The following is a 20,514-nucleotide window of genomic DNA, read 5'->3' as shown; positions in this document are numbered from 1 at the left end:
GGTGACATCATAAGGTGAATTGTGCCATCACAATACTCCATTTTGATTCCAGTGTTCTTTTTTGTCATTATACTGTTGCCTTGTGACATCACATAACTGTGTTTTCATCACAGTGCTCTCCTCTGCCATTAGAGTGCTAAACTGTAATGTCACAATTCTACATTGTGACAGACAGCAGACAGACAGAAACAAACACACACAGAGATTAATAAAAAGATAAGTCCCTTTTTTAAAATTTTGCCCCTTTTAAGCTATCCCTCCCTAAAGTAAATCTTTTCTTTTCTTTCATCCTTCGAATAAAGCTACAAACATACATGTAATCAAATATTTAGTATTTTATTGCTATAACCTAATCCATGTTTTTTTTTTCCACTTCCTTTCCTTCCTTCTCTACTAACATGATTTCTGCCTTACTTAGGGTTTCTATTCCTGTGATGAAAGACCAAAAATCAAGTTTGGGAGGAAAGGGTTTGTTTGGCTTATACTTCCATACCACTGTTCATCATTGAAGGAAGTCAGTACAGAAATTCAATCAGACAGGGCAGGCTTAATCAAACAGGACAGAAACCTGGAGGCAGGAGTGGATGCAGAGGCCATGGATGGGTGCTCCTTACTGGCTTGCTCCTCGTGGCTTGCTCAGCTTGCTTTCTTATAGAGCCCAGGACCACCTGCCCAGGAATGGTAGAACTCACAGTGGGCTGGGGACTCTCACATAAATCAGAACTTAAGAAAATGTCTTACAGCCCAATCTTCTTCTTCTTCTTCTTCTTCTTCTTCTTCTTCTTCTTCTTCTTCTTCTTCTTCTTCTTCTTCTTCTTCTTCTTCTTCTTCTTCTTCTTCTTCTTCTTCTTCTTCTTCTTCTTCTCCTCTTCCAAGACAGGGTTTCTCTGTATAGCCCTTGCTGTCCTGGAACTCACTTTGTAGACCAGGCTGGCCTCGAACTCAGAAATCCGCCTGCCTCTGCCTCCCAAGTGCTGGGATTAAAGGTGTGTACCACCACCACCTGGCATTGAGGCATTTTTCTTAATTGAGATTCCTTCTTCACAGATAACTTTAACTTGTGTCAAGTTGACATAAAACTATCCAGCACAGTCTACATAAAACTAAGTGGCTTAAAACTCTATGCACTTCAGGCTGGCCTGAAACTCACTTTGTAGACACGGCTGGCTTCTAACTTGTAATCCTTTGGTCTCAGCCTCCTACGTGCTGCAGTTATAAGCATGCAAATATAAAAGAGGAAAAGCTTGAACAAAATGCTAGACAAGTCTATAGTCAGTTTGATTTAAGATGTAAAGATATGTAAGGGATAGGTTGATTTGTGGAACTCAGTAGCTGAATTCTGGGCCTCATGTATCCTGTCAAGCACTACCTCTGAGCCATACTTCTAGAACAGGAGATAATATTTTATATTAATATAATATAATATAATATAATATAATATAATAAACTTCCAGTCCCTTCCATGTACTAATAGATATGTTTCTCCAGATAGCTAAAGCATTGCCTTAGTAGTACAAGCAAATTAAAATAAATTTCACTTTTTCCATTGTAGAACATGTTTTTAAGCAACCTTGACTATCACTAGACTACTGTGAAGTGTTTAGCTAAAGACCCTTTAAGGTCAAGTACAAAATGGCTGAGTACATCTATGACAATAATGAAAATGGCAGAGCCAATTAGAACATTAGTATATCAAAGATTAAACATGAAAGGAAACTTCAAAATCTTCTCACCCTAATCTCTTAAATTACACAGGAGAAAATTGAGTGTCAAGAACTGTGGCAGTACAGTTAGGAGAGGAATAACTTCCAATGTTCTATAGCACAGTCCAGTAACTATGGTTGATGAGTTTCAAAATAACTAGCAGAGAAGGTTCAGAATAATTCCGCTACAAATATAGGATCGATATCTAGGGTGCTAAATATGGTATCTACCCTGATCTGATGATTATATGCTATACACATGTAGCACAAGGTCATATCACACAAATGCATACAATAACTCTATGACAATTAAAAATAAAAAGGTATTTTTCAAAATGAATTACAGTTCTGAGATTTTACTGTGCTTGTGATCTAATCGTACATTCCCCAGAGCAGAAGAAATGAGAGATACCCAGGGTCACGGGTCATAGCAAGCTGCATGAGTTTCTTGTTAATACTGTTTTCTTCTACTAAATCTCTTGGAAAAGGAATAGAATGTGGGTCCAAATGGACACTGTACACTCATGTCTGTATGACAGTTGAGGAAACCTCTTCGGGAGCATCTATCATGAAGTTTGCCTACAATCCCAGCATTCAGGATATGGAGGCAGTCGAGTTAGGAGTTCAAGACCATCCTACCTTCAATAGGTCCTAGTTTAAAAAAAAAATAGGTGTGGTGGTTGCTCTGTAGACTACCTTGAACTCAGAGATCTTACTGTCTCTGCCTCCTGAGTGCTAAGATTAAAGACATGTACCATCACACGTGAATCTAAGCTTTTCTTCAGTTCCTTTTCGAAAGTAGGAATTTTGCCCTGAGATCTAATTCTATTTAATATCTTTAATCTGTTTATCTTCTTGAATATGGGCAATAGCTTCATTTCACTTCCTGGTCCCCTTTTGATCCTTGAGCTATACATTTTGTATTTATCCTTTCTCAGCTTATTAAAACATGAATTACCACGTGACAGAGTCTATACTATACAGGGTATTTTGAGATTTCCTTTGTCAAAATATCATAAGAACAGTCTCTAGATCATATACGAACATTCTTCTCCCCTGAAACCTCTTGAGCCAGGCCCCCACAACTCAAAACACCTTCAGCACCATTCCACTGATCCCTGACTAAAGCATTCCACTGCTTTTCTAATCCAAAATTTTCAAATCCACATTCCTCCAAACAAAAACATGGTTAGGCCTATCACAGCAATATCCCAGTCCCCAGTTCCAACTTCTGTCTTAGTTAGAGTTTCACTGCTGTGATGAGACACCATGACCATGACAATTCTTACAATATAAAACACTTAATTGTGACTGGCTTATAGTTTCAGATGTTTAGCCCATTGTCATTATGGCAAGTAGGTAGATATGGTACTAGAGGAACTGAGATTTCTATATCTTGATCTACAGGCAGCAGAAGAAAATGTTGTCACACTGGCTAGACGAGCATATATGAGACCTTAAAGCCCACCTCCACAGTTACACACTTCTTCCAACATGAGCACACCTATTCCAACAAGGCCACACCTCCTAGTAGTGCCACTCCCTTTGGACCAAGAATTCACACACATGAGGCTATAGGGGCTAAACCTGTTCAAACCACCACAGTGGCATACACCTTCAATCCAACCACTCAGTGGACAGAGGCAGGAAAATCTCTGTGAGTGTGAAATCATTCTGATGTACATAGTGAGTTCTAGATCAGCCAGTATCTTGTCTCAAAAAAAAAAAAAAGGAAAAGAAAAAATAAAGAAGAAAGAGAGGGAGGGATGAAGAGGAAGGAGGAGGAGGAGGAGGAGGAGGAGGAGGTACCAGCCCTATGGTCTGACAAACATGACCTGAATTCTTAGAAGTTTTTGTTATCTGCCTAAATATTGCACAATTTACTTATAACAAACTTGAGTCCTCTTCCTCCTACCCTACCCTGTCTGTTTTGACTAATCTTCACAGCCCAGGGCTCAGTTATAACTGACAGAAGAAAAAAGTCCTACTTTGAGAAAAATGAGGTCAAATTGCTTTCTGGGTTACTTCTATTTTCAGTCACTATGTGACAAAATTTATCCTCGTTTCAAAGGGGACATCCGTCTGAACACTCAGGGTCAGTATTTACGCATAAATTTAGCCAACGTATTCTCACCAAGTGAATAAAGATATGGAGAACTTGGAGGTGATACAGGAAAAGGAAAAGGACATAGCAGAGCTGTTTCTGGAACTACAGACTGTTGCAGACAAAGTGTGTGTCTGACACCAAGGCTGAAAGGTTTAGGTTTGACCAGCCATTGGTCATCTCTTCAGTTGTTGTAGGGATGCTGTAGCTAGCCATTGAGATTTGGATGAGGTATCCCAAAACCTTTGCACCTTAAGAAGCCTTTTGCATTTCACCCCCGAAACTGAAATGTACCTGTCAAAGTTAGGTAGCAGAGAGTTCACAGATTGCCTTTATATCTCAGCAAAGAACTCTTCAGGCTGAAAAATATTAATAAGGAGTTACACTATGGGTGATTCGTGTATGTTTGTTTTATTCAATAACTAAGACAAGACAGAAGCCAACTGTTTGTAAAAGTTTATTTATTATGAATGAATGAATGAATGAATGAATGAATGAAATAGTGTGATGGTACTTCCCAGTGTTATCTCACCAAAGTAAAGACTATTAGCCAATATTTTTAGTCAAATTATACAACTTCGTTTTCTGGCAAACAGAGCTATCTACCTAAATTAGGGTTGGGAAAAATGGCATCAAGCATAGGAGAAGATAGAGTTTAGATAGCCCTTGAAATTGCAAGACTAGGGAGTTTCCAAGGGTTGGGAAATTTCTAGACGAATTTTGCTTATATAGGAACTTGACTGAACACTTCAAAATTATTTGGTAGAACATATCAGGGTAAGTTCAAGGTCTGAGTCAAACTCCACAGGTTGGTAAGCGTGTCAAATTCCAGAAACAGATCAAAGTACAGTCAAGCTTGATATTTGTAGCAAATGTAAAGGAATAGATTAGATAGATAGATAGATAGATAGATAGATAGATAGATAGATAGATAGATAGACAGACAGACAGATAGATAGATAGAACAAAAGATAGATAAACAGATGTCTTCCATCCTTAAGATGGAGTTAAGCTAGTCAATCACTGTACTGGGAAAGTAAAAATGGGACTCTGAAGTCCTCAATCATCTGCAGCTATCCTGAGCTACCTGAGACATTGTCACAAGAGGGAAAAAAAAAAAAAAAACTACCACCACCACCAAAAATAAGAAAATAAGTATGAAATAAATAAACTTTCTTAACCAGAAAGCACCATTCCCTATGTTGGGATCTTGAGCTGCGTAAAAAGGAGACAGTGAGCCAGGCATAAGCACCCATCACTCTCTGCTCCCTGACCTTGAGTGCCATGTGAACAGCTGCTTGGGCTACACAACCAGTTTGTTCAAGGCCAACCCAGGCAACTAGGCAAGTCCCTATCTGAAGCAAAAAGTCAAAAGAGAACAAAAGTGGGGTTGTAGCTCAGAGATACAGATGCTAATATTTGGCAGCAAACAAAAGTGTAGAAATCCTCTATTCCTGCAGGAGCCACAGCCAAAGAAAAACAGCAAAAGCACTCTCTTTCCCGATATATGACCGGAACTTAAGATTTTCTTCTAAGCATCCATTATCTGCATGCTATAAATTTTCTTTATCTTTCAGTTAAAACCATAAGATTTGTCTAGTTTTCCTTGTACTTTTCTCTCATACTCAACTTATGCATTTGGTGTTTCATTTCCAAATGTTGAAAATGTTTGTGATTATATTGTTATGTTTCATTGAATACCGTTGTGTTTAGAGAGCAAGTCCTATGATATTTATTTATTGATTTATTTTGAGACAGTATTTCTATGTGTATACCTGGCTGTCCTGGAACTCACTCTGTAGAACAGGCTGGCCTAAAACTCAGAGATCTGCCTCTGCTTCCCAAATGCTGGAACTAAAGGTATGTACCACCACCACCAAACTTTGATCCTGTAAGTTTGTTTGTTTGTTTGTTTGTTTGTTTGTTTTAAGACAAACTCCTTGTCCAATTAGCCTCCCAAATGTTGGGCATTGCAGGTATGCACTACCACATGCGACACTTTGCTTCTAAGTTACAATACACAAAGTAAAGCATATTCTTTTGACAAATTGGGCAGTAAGACATGTCACTCTTCACTCTGCACGTAGTTGTTGTCCTCAAGTTGACTTTCTTTGGCGGTAATGTGAATGCTGTTTGTTTCTGAGACAGGGTCTCTATAACCCAGGCTGGCCTCAAACTTTCCGTGTAGATGAAGATGACTTTGAACTCTTAGTCTTCTGGCCTCCACTCCCCAGTGCTGGAATTAGAGACTGGGACACCCTGTCTAGTTTTATGAGGTGGCAACGATTCAACTCAGGGCTTTGTATGTGTTCACCAAGCATCCGACCAACCCACCCACAACCCCAGCCCACGAATACTGTGATTTAAAACAAGGCATGTTAATAGGCTTGGTAGTACACACCTTAAATCCTAGAATTCCAGAAGCAATAGGGAGGTGAGTTCAAGGCCAGCCTTGTCTACAAATAAAATTCCAAGATAGTCAGGGCTACTTAGTAGAAAGAACTTGTCTCAAAAAAAAAAAAAAATTGAAAGTAAAAATTATAACAAGCCAGGTGTGGTGGTGCACACCTTTAATTCCAGCAGCCCGGAGGCAGGGGCAGGGGCACGGGCAGGCAGATTTCTGAGTTTGAGGCCAGCCTGGTCTACAAAGTGAGTTCCAGGACAGCCAGAGCTATACAGAGAAACCCTGTCTCAAAAAAAACAAAAACAAAAACAAAAACCAAAAACAAAAAAAACAAAAAACAAAAACAAAAAAACAAAAAACAAAAAACCTACAACAAACAGACATGCAGGCAGATAGCATGCAGTGCCAATATTTGGGCAATAAAAGCAGAAGGATTGGAAGTTCAAAGTCATCCTCAGCTACCCAAAAAGTCTGAAGCCAGCCTGGGCATGGAACCAGAAGGGCTGTAACAGGCCAGAGTATGGCATATGGGTACCAGCAGATCTTGCCTGCCTTCATGTCCTCTCCCTTTATTTAAACACTCCCACATTCCTAAAGCCAGCCACCAAGGTCTAGGCCCTTACTTGGCCACCTCTTTATGCCTGACTCATTCCTGAGGCTGATCACCAAGATCCAACTATCAGAACATCAAGGTCCAACAATCAAAATTCCCCATTTGTCTACCTTAATTAACTCTCCCTATCAGAACTACCAACCCAACCTGGCTCATTCTGACACAGATCTCTTCTTTTTTCCTCTTACAGTTACTCCTGAAAAGCTATTTGCTGCCTTTTCTGTCCTGCTGGATTCTAATTCAGCCACCTTGTTTCTTTGCCTTGCTTAATAAAGGATCTCCTTGTTGGTGTTTACAAAATTGGCACGCAAACCACACAAACACTGATCTTGGTGAATCAGTTTTTTGAGCACACATCTTTTTTTGTTTGTTTGTTTTTGTTTTCTTTTTTAAAAAAAGATTTACTTCTTTTTATGGGAGTACACTGTAGCTGTCTTCAGATACAACCAGAAGAGGGCATCAGAACCCATTACAGATGATTGTGAGCCATCATGTGGTTGCTGAGAATTAAACTCAAGACCTCTGGAAGAGCAGTCAGTGCTCTTAACTGATGAGCCATTTCTCCAGCCCCCTTGAGCACACATCTTAATACTAGACATCCAGGACCACAAATAGGGCTTGGGAGCTTAGATCTATTAGTCTGTTCTCAGGGTAGACATTTTATAGGAAAAGCCAAATTCAAATGTTTAAAGAGCAAGTGGGGAGCAGTTGGCTTCCTAGGCAAAGTATTACAGCTAACCTTTAAGCTTATTGGTCTTCTTGCGTGCGCTCGACTGGCCAGGAAGAACGACGCTGCAACAGGATCCTTCTGCACATGTTTATTGGGAGAGCTTGATTGCAGAGGCGAAAAGACCTCGAGCCCAGAACTGGTGCTGCTTTTATAGGCCTAGGACAGGCGTTCTCTCTCATCTGATTGGTTAACTTGTCTCTCATCTGATTGGTTAACTTTTGTCAATTCTCAAAACCTCACCTTGGCAAAAGAACCTTTACTGGCTATGTATGTGTGGTGGCCAGCTGTAGCCAACTGCCACTCTGCAACTGCCACTCTGTAACTGCCACTCTGTAACTGCCACTCTGCAACGGCTTCCCACAGTCTTGAGTAAGGTAAGGAGAGTGAGTGGTGGGTAGGCTGTGAACAGGGGAATTTCAAAACATTGCCATAACAGAGCATGAGTATTATACACATAACTTGGCTTATTGGTAGCATTCTTCATTGTCAGCCACAAACCCCACAGTGAGCTCATATGTAGATGCAGGAAGGGCTGCCCAGTGGTCAGCTCTGACTTAAGATATTTAGAAATAACAGTTCATATTGACCTTTGATTTGACGAGTCCTATGTAAAGCTTTGTGGAATATATAGATATAGATATATAGATACACACACACACACACACACACACACACATACTATAGCTGTCTTCAGATACACCAGAAGAGGCCATCAGAATCCATTACAGGTGGTTGTGAGCCACCATGTGGTTTCTGGGAATTGAACTCAGGACCAGACCTCTGGAAGAGCAGTCAGTGCTCTTAACCTCTGAGCCATCTCTCCAGCCCAAAGTTTATTGTTTTTAATTGTGTGTTTGTCTGTGTATGTGTATGCAGGTGCTTGGAGAGGCCAGAAATGTCCTGGAGCTGGAGTTATAGGCAGCTGTGAGCTGCATGGAATAGGCACTGGGTTTTGAACTCAGGTCCTCTGGAAGAGTAGTATGTGCTATATTAACCATGGAGCCATCTCTCCAGCCCATGAAATTTCTTCGGATTAGCAAACCTTATACAGAACATTCAGAACAAAACAGAGTGTGTGGTCAGTATGTCCTTGAGCTAAGTTACTTCTCTGTGTCAATGGCATGTTACAGCAACAATATGAATTAGCTGGCAGGCATGGAACAAAATGGCTACAGTTATTCTGGAGGGAGGGGGAGAGATGGGGGAGTGGGGTTAGACCATAACATTTTTGTGTTGGAAATTGGTTTGTGGGTGTGGTCTCTGCCAAACCTTGGGTCCAGAGAGAGGTAACCTATGGTGCTGTGGGCAGGTTTCTTCAAAACCTGTCTCAAAATAAATAAATAACACTGCTATAAGGGTTCATAAAGCATTGACGGACGACTCTGGTATCCCTCTGGCAACCTGACATCTGCCACATGTAGCAGGGGTTGGATCCTCACTCTTACCCTCAGGGACAAAAGGGGTCTCTGTGGTAAGTCATTGGGCCTATCCCATGCACTGCAGCATCCTGGCTGCCTACTCTTACAACAAGAATGTTCTTATCTGGCGTGGTGGCGCATGCCTTTAATCCCAGCACTCGGGAGGCAGAGGCAGGCGAATTTCTGAGTTCGAGGCCAGCCTGGTCTACAGAGTGAGTTCCAGGACAGCCAGGACTATACAGGTCTCGAAAAACCAAAAAAAAAAAAAAAGAAAGAAAGAAAGAAAGAAAGAAAGAAAGGAAGGAAGGAAGGAAGGAAGGAAGGAAGAAAGAAAGAAAGAAAGTAAGTTGTTATCTGGAAGGAGGAAAATGGAATCCAGACAAAACCCATCTGCACTCTGGACATGGGTGATCAGTAAGCTCTACGTGTTATGTGCGCCCCTCCCCCACCCACCTCCACGACTATGACTGAATCATTGCTACCAGGAACTGTGTTTGGGCTGAGCTCTCCCTGCTGACCCACTCCTGGGAAGGCCAGTGGGAAGTGAAGGTAAATATCAATCAATCGTACCACTAGCTCATGAGGAGCAGAAGCCAGGAGGCACTTAGCAACTGGTCTGTTGGCCTGCTACCAGCACCATGACCCAATTTGCTCCTAAGGACCATCAGTGTTCATTTGAAGCCATGATGGTACCTCAGGCAGTATGTGGCCACCCACAGGGCTGCACACATGTTCGGCCATCTCAGTAGGAATAGAAGGTAAGTGACCAGCAGGCAGGCAGGCAGGCAGGCAGGCAGGCAGGCAGGGGGTATGTACCAGTGTAGTTAACAAGGTCCAGAATTCTGAGTAAGCTGTCACCACAGAAGACAGACACAACGAAATGACTGTGGGTGTAACCGTAAAGGCTGGCCCCTACCAGGACTGCCCATTCCTAGGACCAAGTCCAAACATTGGGCACATGGCTCTGCCCAAATTCCATACCCAAGAATACCAGTCTGTCTTTTGCTATTGTTTGTTTGATTTTTCAAAGCAAGGTTTTTCTGGGTAACCCTGTGTGCCCTGGAACGCACTATGTAGATCCGGCTGGCCTCAAACTCACAGAGTCACCTGCCTCTGAATCCCAGTTGCTGGAATTAAAAGCATATGCTACCACCTCCTGCTTCGCCTATTTGTCTTAAGAAGGTACTCAGACTTCGTAATTCATATCAAGCAGAAGGCATCCTGCTGGAAAAAAAAATGGCTATCATTTGAAATATTTTTGGGCCAGTTTTATGTTTAGGTTACTTACCAGCTAAAAATTATACAGCAAAATGAAATGAATAAATAAATAGTTTAAAACAACGAAGTATGGCTAGGTGTGGTGGCACATGCCTTTAATCCCAGCACTTGGGAGGCAGAGACAGGCGAATTTCTGAGTTCAAGACCAGCCTGGTCTACAGAGTGAGTTCCAGGACAACCAGGGCTATAACAGAGAAACCCTGTCTCAAAAAACAAAAACAAAACAAAACAAAAAAAAAACAACAAAGTACGATTTTAATGTCTTGGACATAACTCCTTATCGATTTTATGGGGCTGTCTTCCTGTCTGTCTCTTCCTGCCTGTGGAACAGACACTGGACCTTGAGAGTTCTAGGCATTTGTTTGCTTGCTTGCATGCAGGCTTATTAGTTTGTTTGTTTGTTTATTTATTTATTTTTATTTTTTATTTGTGTTTCTGTCTGTCTTTGTACAGAGAACAACTTGTCTGTTCTTTGCATCTACCATCTGGGTTCCTGTGGACCTGGTTTTTCTGAGAAATGCTCTTTAAAGCTTGACCTAATAAATCCAGCTTTCATTCAACCTGAAACCAAGGTAATAGTGTTTTGGGGTTATGTATTCACTCTGCTTACATACTGTGTAACCTACTTAAAATTAACTGACCTCTATGGACAATATTGCAATCAGTAAGACCTATACTTTGGACTTCCAACGTAATCCACTCTTACAAGCTCCACTCAATGCCCAGCCTCTGTTGTACTGTGTTTCCTGTTTCTTTGGGAGCCATTCATACTCCTGACTCAGAACAATGTGTGTGAGATGTAGTGTCTGGGTCTAAGACCATGTGCTGAATGCAGGAAGGCATTGAAAACAATGTCTGCCCCCCCACATATGTTGGAAACAACATGTAGGTACAGAGTAAGAAAATCTGACTGTGTGCTGTCCTGGGTCAGTAAGACCAGAAAAACAGCTTCTCCCTTATGAGACTCCCGTAAAAGATGAAGATGAAAGATCCTTTCTGTTACCGTGTGTGCAGTGCTGCTCACTAAGCTTTTGTTTAGGAGTACTGCTCTCTCAGACTAGAACACTGCCTGATTAAAACAGGAGCAATGAAAACTGAATTTTGAATAAACCCCATTCCCCAAACTTGAATAAGTAGCATCAAGAGTTAGTTTGTGTGTGTGTGTGTGTGTGTGTGTGTGTGTGTGTTGCGTGCATCAGTCTCTGTCTCAGTCTCTCACACTCTCTCTTTCTTTCTCTCTTATTGTTTTGAGACAGGACCTCACTATATAGTCCAGGGATTCACCTTCAAACTCACAAAGACCCTCCTACCTCTTCTCCTCCCACCCCTACACCCCTAAACCCCCAGTGCTGGAATAAAAATGTGCTGCCCCACACCCAGCCATCACAATTTTTTTTAAAGATTTATTTTATTATTTATTATATGTAAGTACACTGTAGCTGTCTTCAGACACTCCAGAAGAGGGCATCAGATCTTGTTACAGATGGTTGTGAGCCACCATGTGGTTGCTGGGATTTGAACTCCAGACCTTCGGAAGAGCAGTCGGGTGCTCTTACCCACTGAGCCATCTCACCAGCCCCAGCCATCTCATTTTTACCCTACAAGTGAACAACTGTAATCTCAGCTACTGGAAAGGATTGCATGTTCAAGGCCAGCCTGCTTCAATAGCTTTCTTTATAAGACCCCTATCTAAAAATGTTGTTGTTAGATGGATAGATTAAGTAAATAGATAAAATTTTAAGTATGGGAGAATATTTTTGTAGTATGGCAGAGTCTCTGGGTTCAAGCCTTGGGGTGGGGGAAGGGGAGAAAGAAGATTGGTTAAATCCAGAGTTGGACAGAAAGTTCCGAGAACAGAAAAGAATAAAATATTACAAGATGATAAGGGAATTGAACAAGAAAGAGTGATGAGGGTGAATGTGAACTAAGTACTATGATTCTCTTATTTAGGGTTTTACTGCTGTGAACAGACACATGACCAACGCAACTTTTTTTTTTTTAAATGCTGGTAAGGATGTAGAGAAAGAGGAGCACTCCTCCATTGCTGGTAGGATTGCAAGCTGGTACAACCACTCTGGAAATCAGTCTGGTGGCTCCTCAGAAAATTGGACATAGTACTATCTGGGGACCCAGCTATACTACTCCTGGGCATATACCAAGGAGATGCTCCAACATATAATAAGAACACATGCTCCACTATGCTCATAGAAGCCTTATTTATAATAGCCACAAGCTGGAAAGAATTCAGATGTCCCTCAACAGAGGAATGGATACAGAAAATATGGTATATTTACACAATAGAGAACAATGTCTTCCTGAAATTCTCAGGCAAATGGATGGAACTTGAGAATATCATCTTGAGTGGGGTGACTCAGTCACAAAGGATCAAACAAGGCAACTCATAAGGACAACATTCAACTGGGGGTAGCTTACAGGTTCAGAGGTTTGGTCCATAATCATCAAGGCAGGAGCATGACAGCATCCAGGCAGGCCTGGTGCAGGAAGACCTGAGAGCTCTACATCTTCATCTGAAGGCTGCTGACAGAACACTGGCTTCCAGCTAGGATGAGGGTCTTAAGCCCATAGACACAGTGATACACCTGCTCCAACAGGACCATACCTTCTAATAGTGCCACTCATAGGGCCAAGCATATACAAACCATTACAATGATATACAAAAGTTAAAATATCATAAGGAAAACCATTGTTTTGCACACTAAAAACTAAGTTAATTAGTTAATTGATTTTAAAGATGTATGAATTTTATGTTTATAGGAGTTTTGCCCCTACAAAACTGTTATGGTCATGCAGTTCATGTAGAGACCAGCAGAGGGTCTCAGAGCCTCTGGCACAAGAGTTGTGGAAAATTTTCACCTGCCATGGGAATCCATCATGAGTCCTCTGTAAAGGTAACCAGTGCTCTTAATCACCGACCCTAGCATTCTTAATCACTGAGATGTCTCTCCGGATTCCAAATTAAATGTTTAAGTAGGAAAAATTGGAGCTGAGGAGACGCTTACTGGGTAAGAGTACTTGTCATACAAACTCAAGTTTGACCCCTGGAGCCCAAACAACAACAGCAAACTGAATGTGGAGGAGTTACACTGAACTAATGCTAACATTTGGGAGTTAGGGTTGGTAGGATCAGTCATTAGAAGATATCCTGCAACGCTTGAACTGTTATCTTAAGAAAACAAATTCTAGGGGCTGGAGAGATGGCTCAGCAGTTAGGAGCACTGACTGCTCTTCTGAAGGTCCTGAGTTCAAATCCCAGCAACGACATGGTGGCCCACAACCACCTGTAATGAGATCTGACACCTTCTTCTGGTGTGTCTGAAGTCAGCTACAGGGAACTTATGTATAATAATAAATAAATCTTTGGGACAGAGTGAGCAGGGACTGAGTGAGGGGGGGCCAACCGGAGTGGTCAGGGTTGACCAGAGTGAGAGAGGTCTTAAAATTCAACTCCCAACAACCACATGAAGGCTCACAACCATCTGTATTCACTTACATAAAATAAATAAATAAATAAATAAATAAATCTTAAAAAAAAAACAAAACAAAACAAATTCTACTAACGGGTTATTTATATACAAGCATAAAACCGGTCATAGATGCCTCAAAAAATGTGATTGTCATAAATCTTCAGTATATAACTTACTGCTTAATCTTGTTTTTTTTAGTATTAGTACATTTATTTATTGGGGGAGTGCACATTCCTCCAAGTAGGTATGAAAATCAGAGGAAAACTTGAGGGAATGAATTCTCTCCTTTGACCATATGACTCTTGGGGATCCAGCTCAGGTTACCATAAGTCTTGGCACCTTTACACACTGGTCCATCTCAACCCCCAAGTTGCCTAATTTCTTTTTCTCAATACACAGCATTATCACCTATTGTATGACCGTTACCTTCCCTAGGTACTGAGACCGCAAAGTGAACATGACTTGGTGAGTCACTCAGTAAAGTTTTCAGGACATTTCTACTGTCAAGAGTAACCATGAAGGAAGCTCTTTAAAGATGAGATCCTGCCCCTGTGTATCTTTGTGTTGCTAAGGATGCAAACAACGTGTTTTCAAAGTCCATACTCTATTTGTGTTCAGTAATCGATGACACGGAAAGCCTATGCTTTCTTCTCTCCTGTGGAGTTGGTAAGCAGACTTGGGAAAGGGGAAACACCCCCCTCTGTTTCTTGTTTATGTTAGGGTGAAGAACTGAGGCTTGGCTGGGCTTTAGCAGCAGTGGTCAAAGAAGGTGGTTTGGGGAGAGCCACAGGCCTGTTAGTCTTGTGGTCATTTGGAGCCAAGCAGGTCATTAGGCTGACCTCATGGGCAGATCTCAAACAGCATAACAGATGGGTGCTATTATGGGTCGACACTGACGAATAGGATTTGCTCAAAATAGCACAACGAATCCGGCTCTTGGGGGACAGTGAACATTTATCATTGGTGATTAATCCTTCCAAGAGTCCATTTCGAAGCTAACAGGGCTCTCTTCTCTCTCTCTCTCTCTCTCTCTGTGTGTGTGTGTGTGTGTGTGTGTGTGTGTGTGTTTGAGAGAGAGAGAGAGACCCATTCAGAAAGTATTTACTTTTTTGTTCTACATGAAGATTTCCCCCTCAAGTATTTAAATAATGAACTGTCTAGTAGATTAGTCCCAACTCCCAAACTTAAGCCTGTAACCCACTTTTTTCAGGGGGCAATAGAGAGAGAGAGAGGAGAGGTGAAGATAGAGTTTCTCTATGTAGCCCTGGCTATCATAGAACTCACATTGTTGATTAGGCTGGCCTAGAACTCAGAGATCCACCTGCCTCTGCTTCCCAAGTGCTGGGATTAAAGGCTTATACCACCACACCTGGCCTGACCTACTTTCTAGTATGTGCCTAGTTATTATAATACTTTCTTTTTCTATAGTTTTATATTTTTCTTTCCTTTCTTTTGGGGAAAAATGTTATCTTGCCTGTTTCTTTTGTTTTGAAACCAGGACTCACTATTCAGCTATAGCTAGCTTGAAACTGACTATGTGGATCAAGCTAGCTTTAAGCACTGGGAGTGCAGAGGTACGCCACTATACCAAGCACATTTCTCCTATAAAGATACACTTTTGCCTGTATTCTTTTCTTGTTTTTAAAGGTTTATTTTATTATATGTATGTACACTCTAGCTGTCTTCAGACACTCCAGAAAAGGGAGTCAGATCTCATTACAGATGGTTGTGAGCCACCATGTGGTTGCTGGGATTTGAACTCAGGGCTTATGGGAAGAGCAATCAGAGCTGTCAGTGCTCTTAACCGCTGAGCCATCTCTCCAGCCTCTTTTAACTGTATTCTTAGATGACACCTACTACAAATGTCAGCACAGCACCTGAAAGAGGTTAGATATTAGTAGATTTAACACACCTTAAAACAATTAACATTCTCAAAGAGCAAAGGGCTCAGGTAATGAGGGTGAGGGTTTTTTCTCTCTCTCTCTTATTTATTTATTCCCTTTACATCTGAATTGAAGCATCCACCTCTCCTCCCAGTCTCCCAACACATGTACACCCTCCCCACCCCACCCTCTGCTTCATCTCTGCAAAGGGTAAGGTCTCCCTCTGTACCAATCCGCCGTGAAACCGCAAGTGAGGGTAAGTTTTAAAACATGGAACATATTACAGCTGTCTAGGAAGGTTGGTAAGATTTGTTGGCCTTGAAGATGATGGGATATCAAGGACACTACAAAAAGTGAGAGCCATGATGTGATATTGTAAACTGAGGTGTTACATAAGTGTGTGGTCGTCTCTGGCATTTATTCCCATAACACTTGGAAGCTGGAAGCAGGAAGATCAGAATTCCAAGGTCCAATTCTGCTGCTTAATGAGTTCCAGGCTACACTGGAGCAACAAAAAGCAAATGGCTGAATGCTGGCGGGAGCCTTTAATTCTAGCACTCCAAAGGTGGACCTCTGAGTTCAAAGCCAGTCTAATCTGCATAGTGTGTTTCAGGACAGCCAGTGCTAGGTAGAGGTCCTGTCTCTAACAAGCAAACAAACAATAACTATAGCAAAAGAGAGAGGTATAAGCAGCAGAATTGCTTCAAATTCAAAGCCAGTCTAGTCTTCTCAGCAAATTTTAGTTCAAACATGGCTACATAGAAAGAGATAGCATCTTAAAAGAGAAAGAATATAGCTGAGAGATGGCTCAGCGCTGAAGAGCACAGATGCCGGGCGGTGGTGGCACACGCCTTTAATCCCAGCACTTGGGAGGCAGAGGCAGGTGGATTTCTGAGTTCGAGGCCAGCCTGGTCTACAGAGTGAGTTCCAGGACAGCCCGGGCTACACAGAGAAACCCTGTTCGAAACAAACAAACAAACAAACAAATAAACAAAGACAAAAAATAGCCAAATGGCTAGCTTATTAAAAAAAAAAAAAGAATTATGTGGAGAGGACTGGGAGGTATAGAGAGAAGGGAAACCATAATCAGGATATATTATGTGAGAAAAAGTCTATTTACAGTAAAAGGAAAAATGGTTAAAAAGTAAGATTAGTAACATGATTTTTTTTTCTTCTCTGTTTTCCTGGAACTCAATTTGTAGACCAGTCTGGTCTTGAACTCAAAGATCTGTCTGCCTCTGTCTCCCAAGGACTGGGATTAAAGGCTTGAGCCATCACCGCTCAGTTCAGTGATAAAAATTGGTACCTAGCCTTCTTGAAAGCACATCTTTGCCAACTCCACAGTCCTAGAGGAATGAAATGGGATTGTAAGAACTGAATACTAGGCTTTACTTGAGTCAACTTGGTTTTTATTTGTTTGAGACAGGGTTTCACGTGTCCTGGAACTCACTCTGTAGACCAGGCTGGCCTTGAACTCACAGAGCTCTGTCTGCCTCTGCCTCATGAGCACTGAGATTAAAGGCGTGTGTCACTACCACTGGGCTGTTTGCATTTTTGAGAGAAGGTTTCAATATATTGCTCAGTTTGGCCTGGAACTCATTGCTATTCCCCTGCCTGCTTCCCAAATGTTGGGATTGCAAATGTACACTACTTGCTATAGACCATCTGACGGTGCTTTTCTTCTTTCTTTCTGCCTCTTGTTTTGTTTTTTTGTTTTTTAAAGGCAGGGTCTGAAATTTTCTGTGTAGTCAACTTTGACCTCCTGATTCTCCTATTCCAAACCCCTGAGTGCACGGATTAAAGGGATTTTTTCACCAAATCAAATTAGAGTCAACTTCTGAAATTAAATAAGCATAGGAATCCGTGTGTTTAATTCCTTGTAGTTCAGCTGTGAGGGCACTTGGCCACTAGGCACAAAGCCACGGGTGGGACCTCTAGCACCACAGAAACGAGGCGTATGGCTCACACCTGCGATGAAGCGGAGGCAGGAAGATCAGGAGTAATTTATGAAACTCTTATCAGAGACATCCACCCCATGTCCTCAGGTATGTCTTCTATTCATGGTAATCTCTCTCTTTCCTAGCCTTCATGATTAAGCCTACATTAAGCTACATTTAATAAGCAACTCGGCAAAAGAAGCTATTTACCCAATAGAGAGGATTCCTGAAATAGAAATGTTATCATTTGGGGGGTAGGAGGGGAGTGTAGTAACCTCACAGTATCCCAACCTGGCATCAAACACACAGTAAGCCTCCTGCCTCACCTCCTGAGTGATAAAATGACAGGCATTAACCACCATGCCCAGCAGGATATGGAATTATCCTTTGAATGAGCACTTGGAGAAAATGGGAGTTGAGACAGGAAATAGCTGAGGGAACCAAGGGCCATGTGGATTAGGGTAAGAAAACTCTAATTTCTTAGCTACATTATCAAAATTATCAGTGAAGGGATAATTGCACCCATAGACTTCTTTTGTAGAATTCTCCATGGAACATGAATTACAGATATTAACACCCTGGTTGGGTACCACAAAATACACCAGTATAATCACCATCTTGATGAAATACACCATTGAAAAGACAAGTGATATTTCTAATGCAAAGTTAGATTACAACAAAGGGCCTTACAATCACGTCTCAGTAAATCCTTGAAACAGACTTCACCATCTTCTGCCAGTTGGCAAATGTAAATTAGACCAAACTGAGATTGCAGCTCATCACAGTTGGAATGGCGACCAACCAGCCAGAAGAAACATGACAACAAATGCTTGGGAGGGTGGAGGGGGAAGGGAACCTTTGTATACTGCTGCTGGGGACATAAGTCTGTCACTGTGAAAGTCGGCATGGGGTTCCTCAAACTACAATACCAGATGACCCAGGTATCCCGCTTCTTGAATACTTTATGTCAACAAACCAGAGACCCGTGCATATCCGTGTTTACTACTACATTAATCACAATAGCTAGAAGAGGGAAACTGCCCAGGGGTCCAACAGATAAAGGAAATTATATATATATATATATATATATATATATATATATATATATATATATACACACACACAATGAAACATTATCCTTATAAACAAACAAACAACAAAAAAATGGGTAAAGTGAGATGCCTCAGTGGGTAAAGGCATTTTCCTCCAAGGATGACAGGTAAACTTGATCCCCAGTTCCCACATGGTGGAAGGAGAAAACCTACTCCTTTGTTGGCCCTCTTATCCTCACACACCTTTGTGTGCAACCGCCTGGAAGAAAGGGGGAGCTCCTAGACTGCTAACATATTGCTAGGTACATTGTTCAGAAAGGTTATGTCGGGGTGAGGGTCCTAGGCTGTTAAAGTACAAAAGGCTGTCAAAGTACATTATTTAAAAAGGTGTTTGCGCCCGGCGGTGGTGGCACACGCCTTTAATCCCAGCATTCCCGAGGCAGAGGCAGGCAGATTTCTGAGGCCAGCCTGATCTACAAAGTGAGTTCCAGGACAGCCAGGGCTATACAGAGAAACCCTGTCTTGAAAACAAACAACAAAAAAGGTATTTGTATAGCATGAGACTAATAGGATTCCCAGGTTGCTAAACAGTTTCTTGTGGGTCTTAAAGAGGATCCAAGTTTTGGTTGCCTGCCCCACATTAAGCACCTCTCAGCCACTTACAACTCCAGCTTCAGGGGCTCTGACACCTTCTCTGTCCTCTGTGGTACTTCCACATACATGTAGGCAAACATATACATAAACAAATAATAACCACATGATTCTGTATCCTTGCCTTTTTTTTTTTTCCTTTGGAGACAGGTCTTCACCTTGTATCTCTGGCTAATCTGGAACTCACAAAGATGTCTACCTGCCTCTGTGTCCCATGTGCTAGGATTATAGGCTCAGCATCCCCCTTTCATTATGAGTGGAGCTTTGTACAATGAAAGGCTGAGAAGTAGATACCACACTGGGTTGTTTAGGGAATAGAAAGGAAAGAAGTCTGCACACCTTTCATACAGATTAGAACCCAGGAATACTTCGTCAGCACAGAGCTTCAGAACGGCCTAGCATGCTTACAAGCCCCGACTTTATCCCTAGTGCAAGAAAAAGAAATTAGCCAAGGGGTGGCGGCGTGGATTGTGATTGGGATCACCTTACAGTCTCCTTGCACGGAGCACAGCCCTGCTCCCATCAGTGCTCATTCTCCCCATGTCCAGGCTCTGCAATGCTGTTGCTGTTCCTTCTACCAAACCCTCTATTTTTATTCCCACCTGGGAAACACCAATGTCCCTAAAGTCCATGTAGGCACTTTCTGTAAATTCTGACTCTGTGAGTTGTTTGAAGGGGATTTTATTTTGTTATCATATATTTTCCTCCAAATTGTTCTTTGGACCCTGAGAAGGAAATAGTTTAAATGGCAAAAGAGACTTGGAAGATCTGATTAAAGCTCTTGATTTTTGTTTCATTTTTCCAAGCAGGGTTTCTCTGTAGCACAGGCTATCCTGAAATGAACTCTATAGACCTGATTGGCTCTACAACTCAGATGTGCCTGTCTCTGATCCCCAAGTTCTGGGATTAAAAGCATGTGCCACCAGGCTCAGCAAATTGAAGCTTTTGAAAGGGAAAAAATGACCTTAGATTATCTGGGCAGTGGTGGCCCATGCCTTTAATCCCAGCACTTGGGAGGCAGAGGCAGGCGGATTTCTGAGTTCGATGCCAGCCTGGTCTACAGAGTGAGTTCCAGGACAGCCAGGGCTACACAGAGAAACCCTGTCTCGGAAAACAAAAAGATTATCTGGTATAACCAATGCTGTCACAGGTTCCTGATTTAGAGCGGGTGGGGGGAGGGAGGATGTTGGCAAGAATCAAGGCAAGATTGAAGGAAGAAGAATCCATCGCACTGAAAGAACCGCAAAGGTTAACAA

The sequence above is a fragment of the Mus musculus genome, chromosome 16 (genome assembly GCF_000001635.26).
Source record: "Mus musculus strain C57BL/6J chromosome 16, GRCm38.p6 C57BL/6J".
NCBI lineage: Eukaryota > Metazoa > Chordata > Mammalia > Rodentia > Muridae > Mus > Mus musculus.
The sequence above is the reverse complement of the archived record's forward strand: the minus strand, read 5'-3'. Positions refer to the sequence as shown.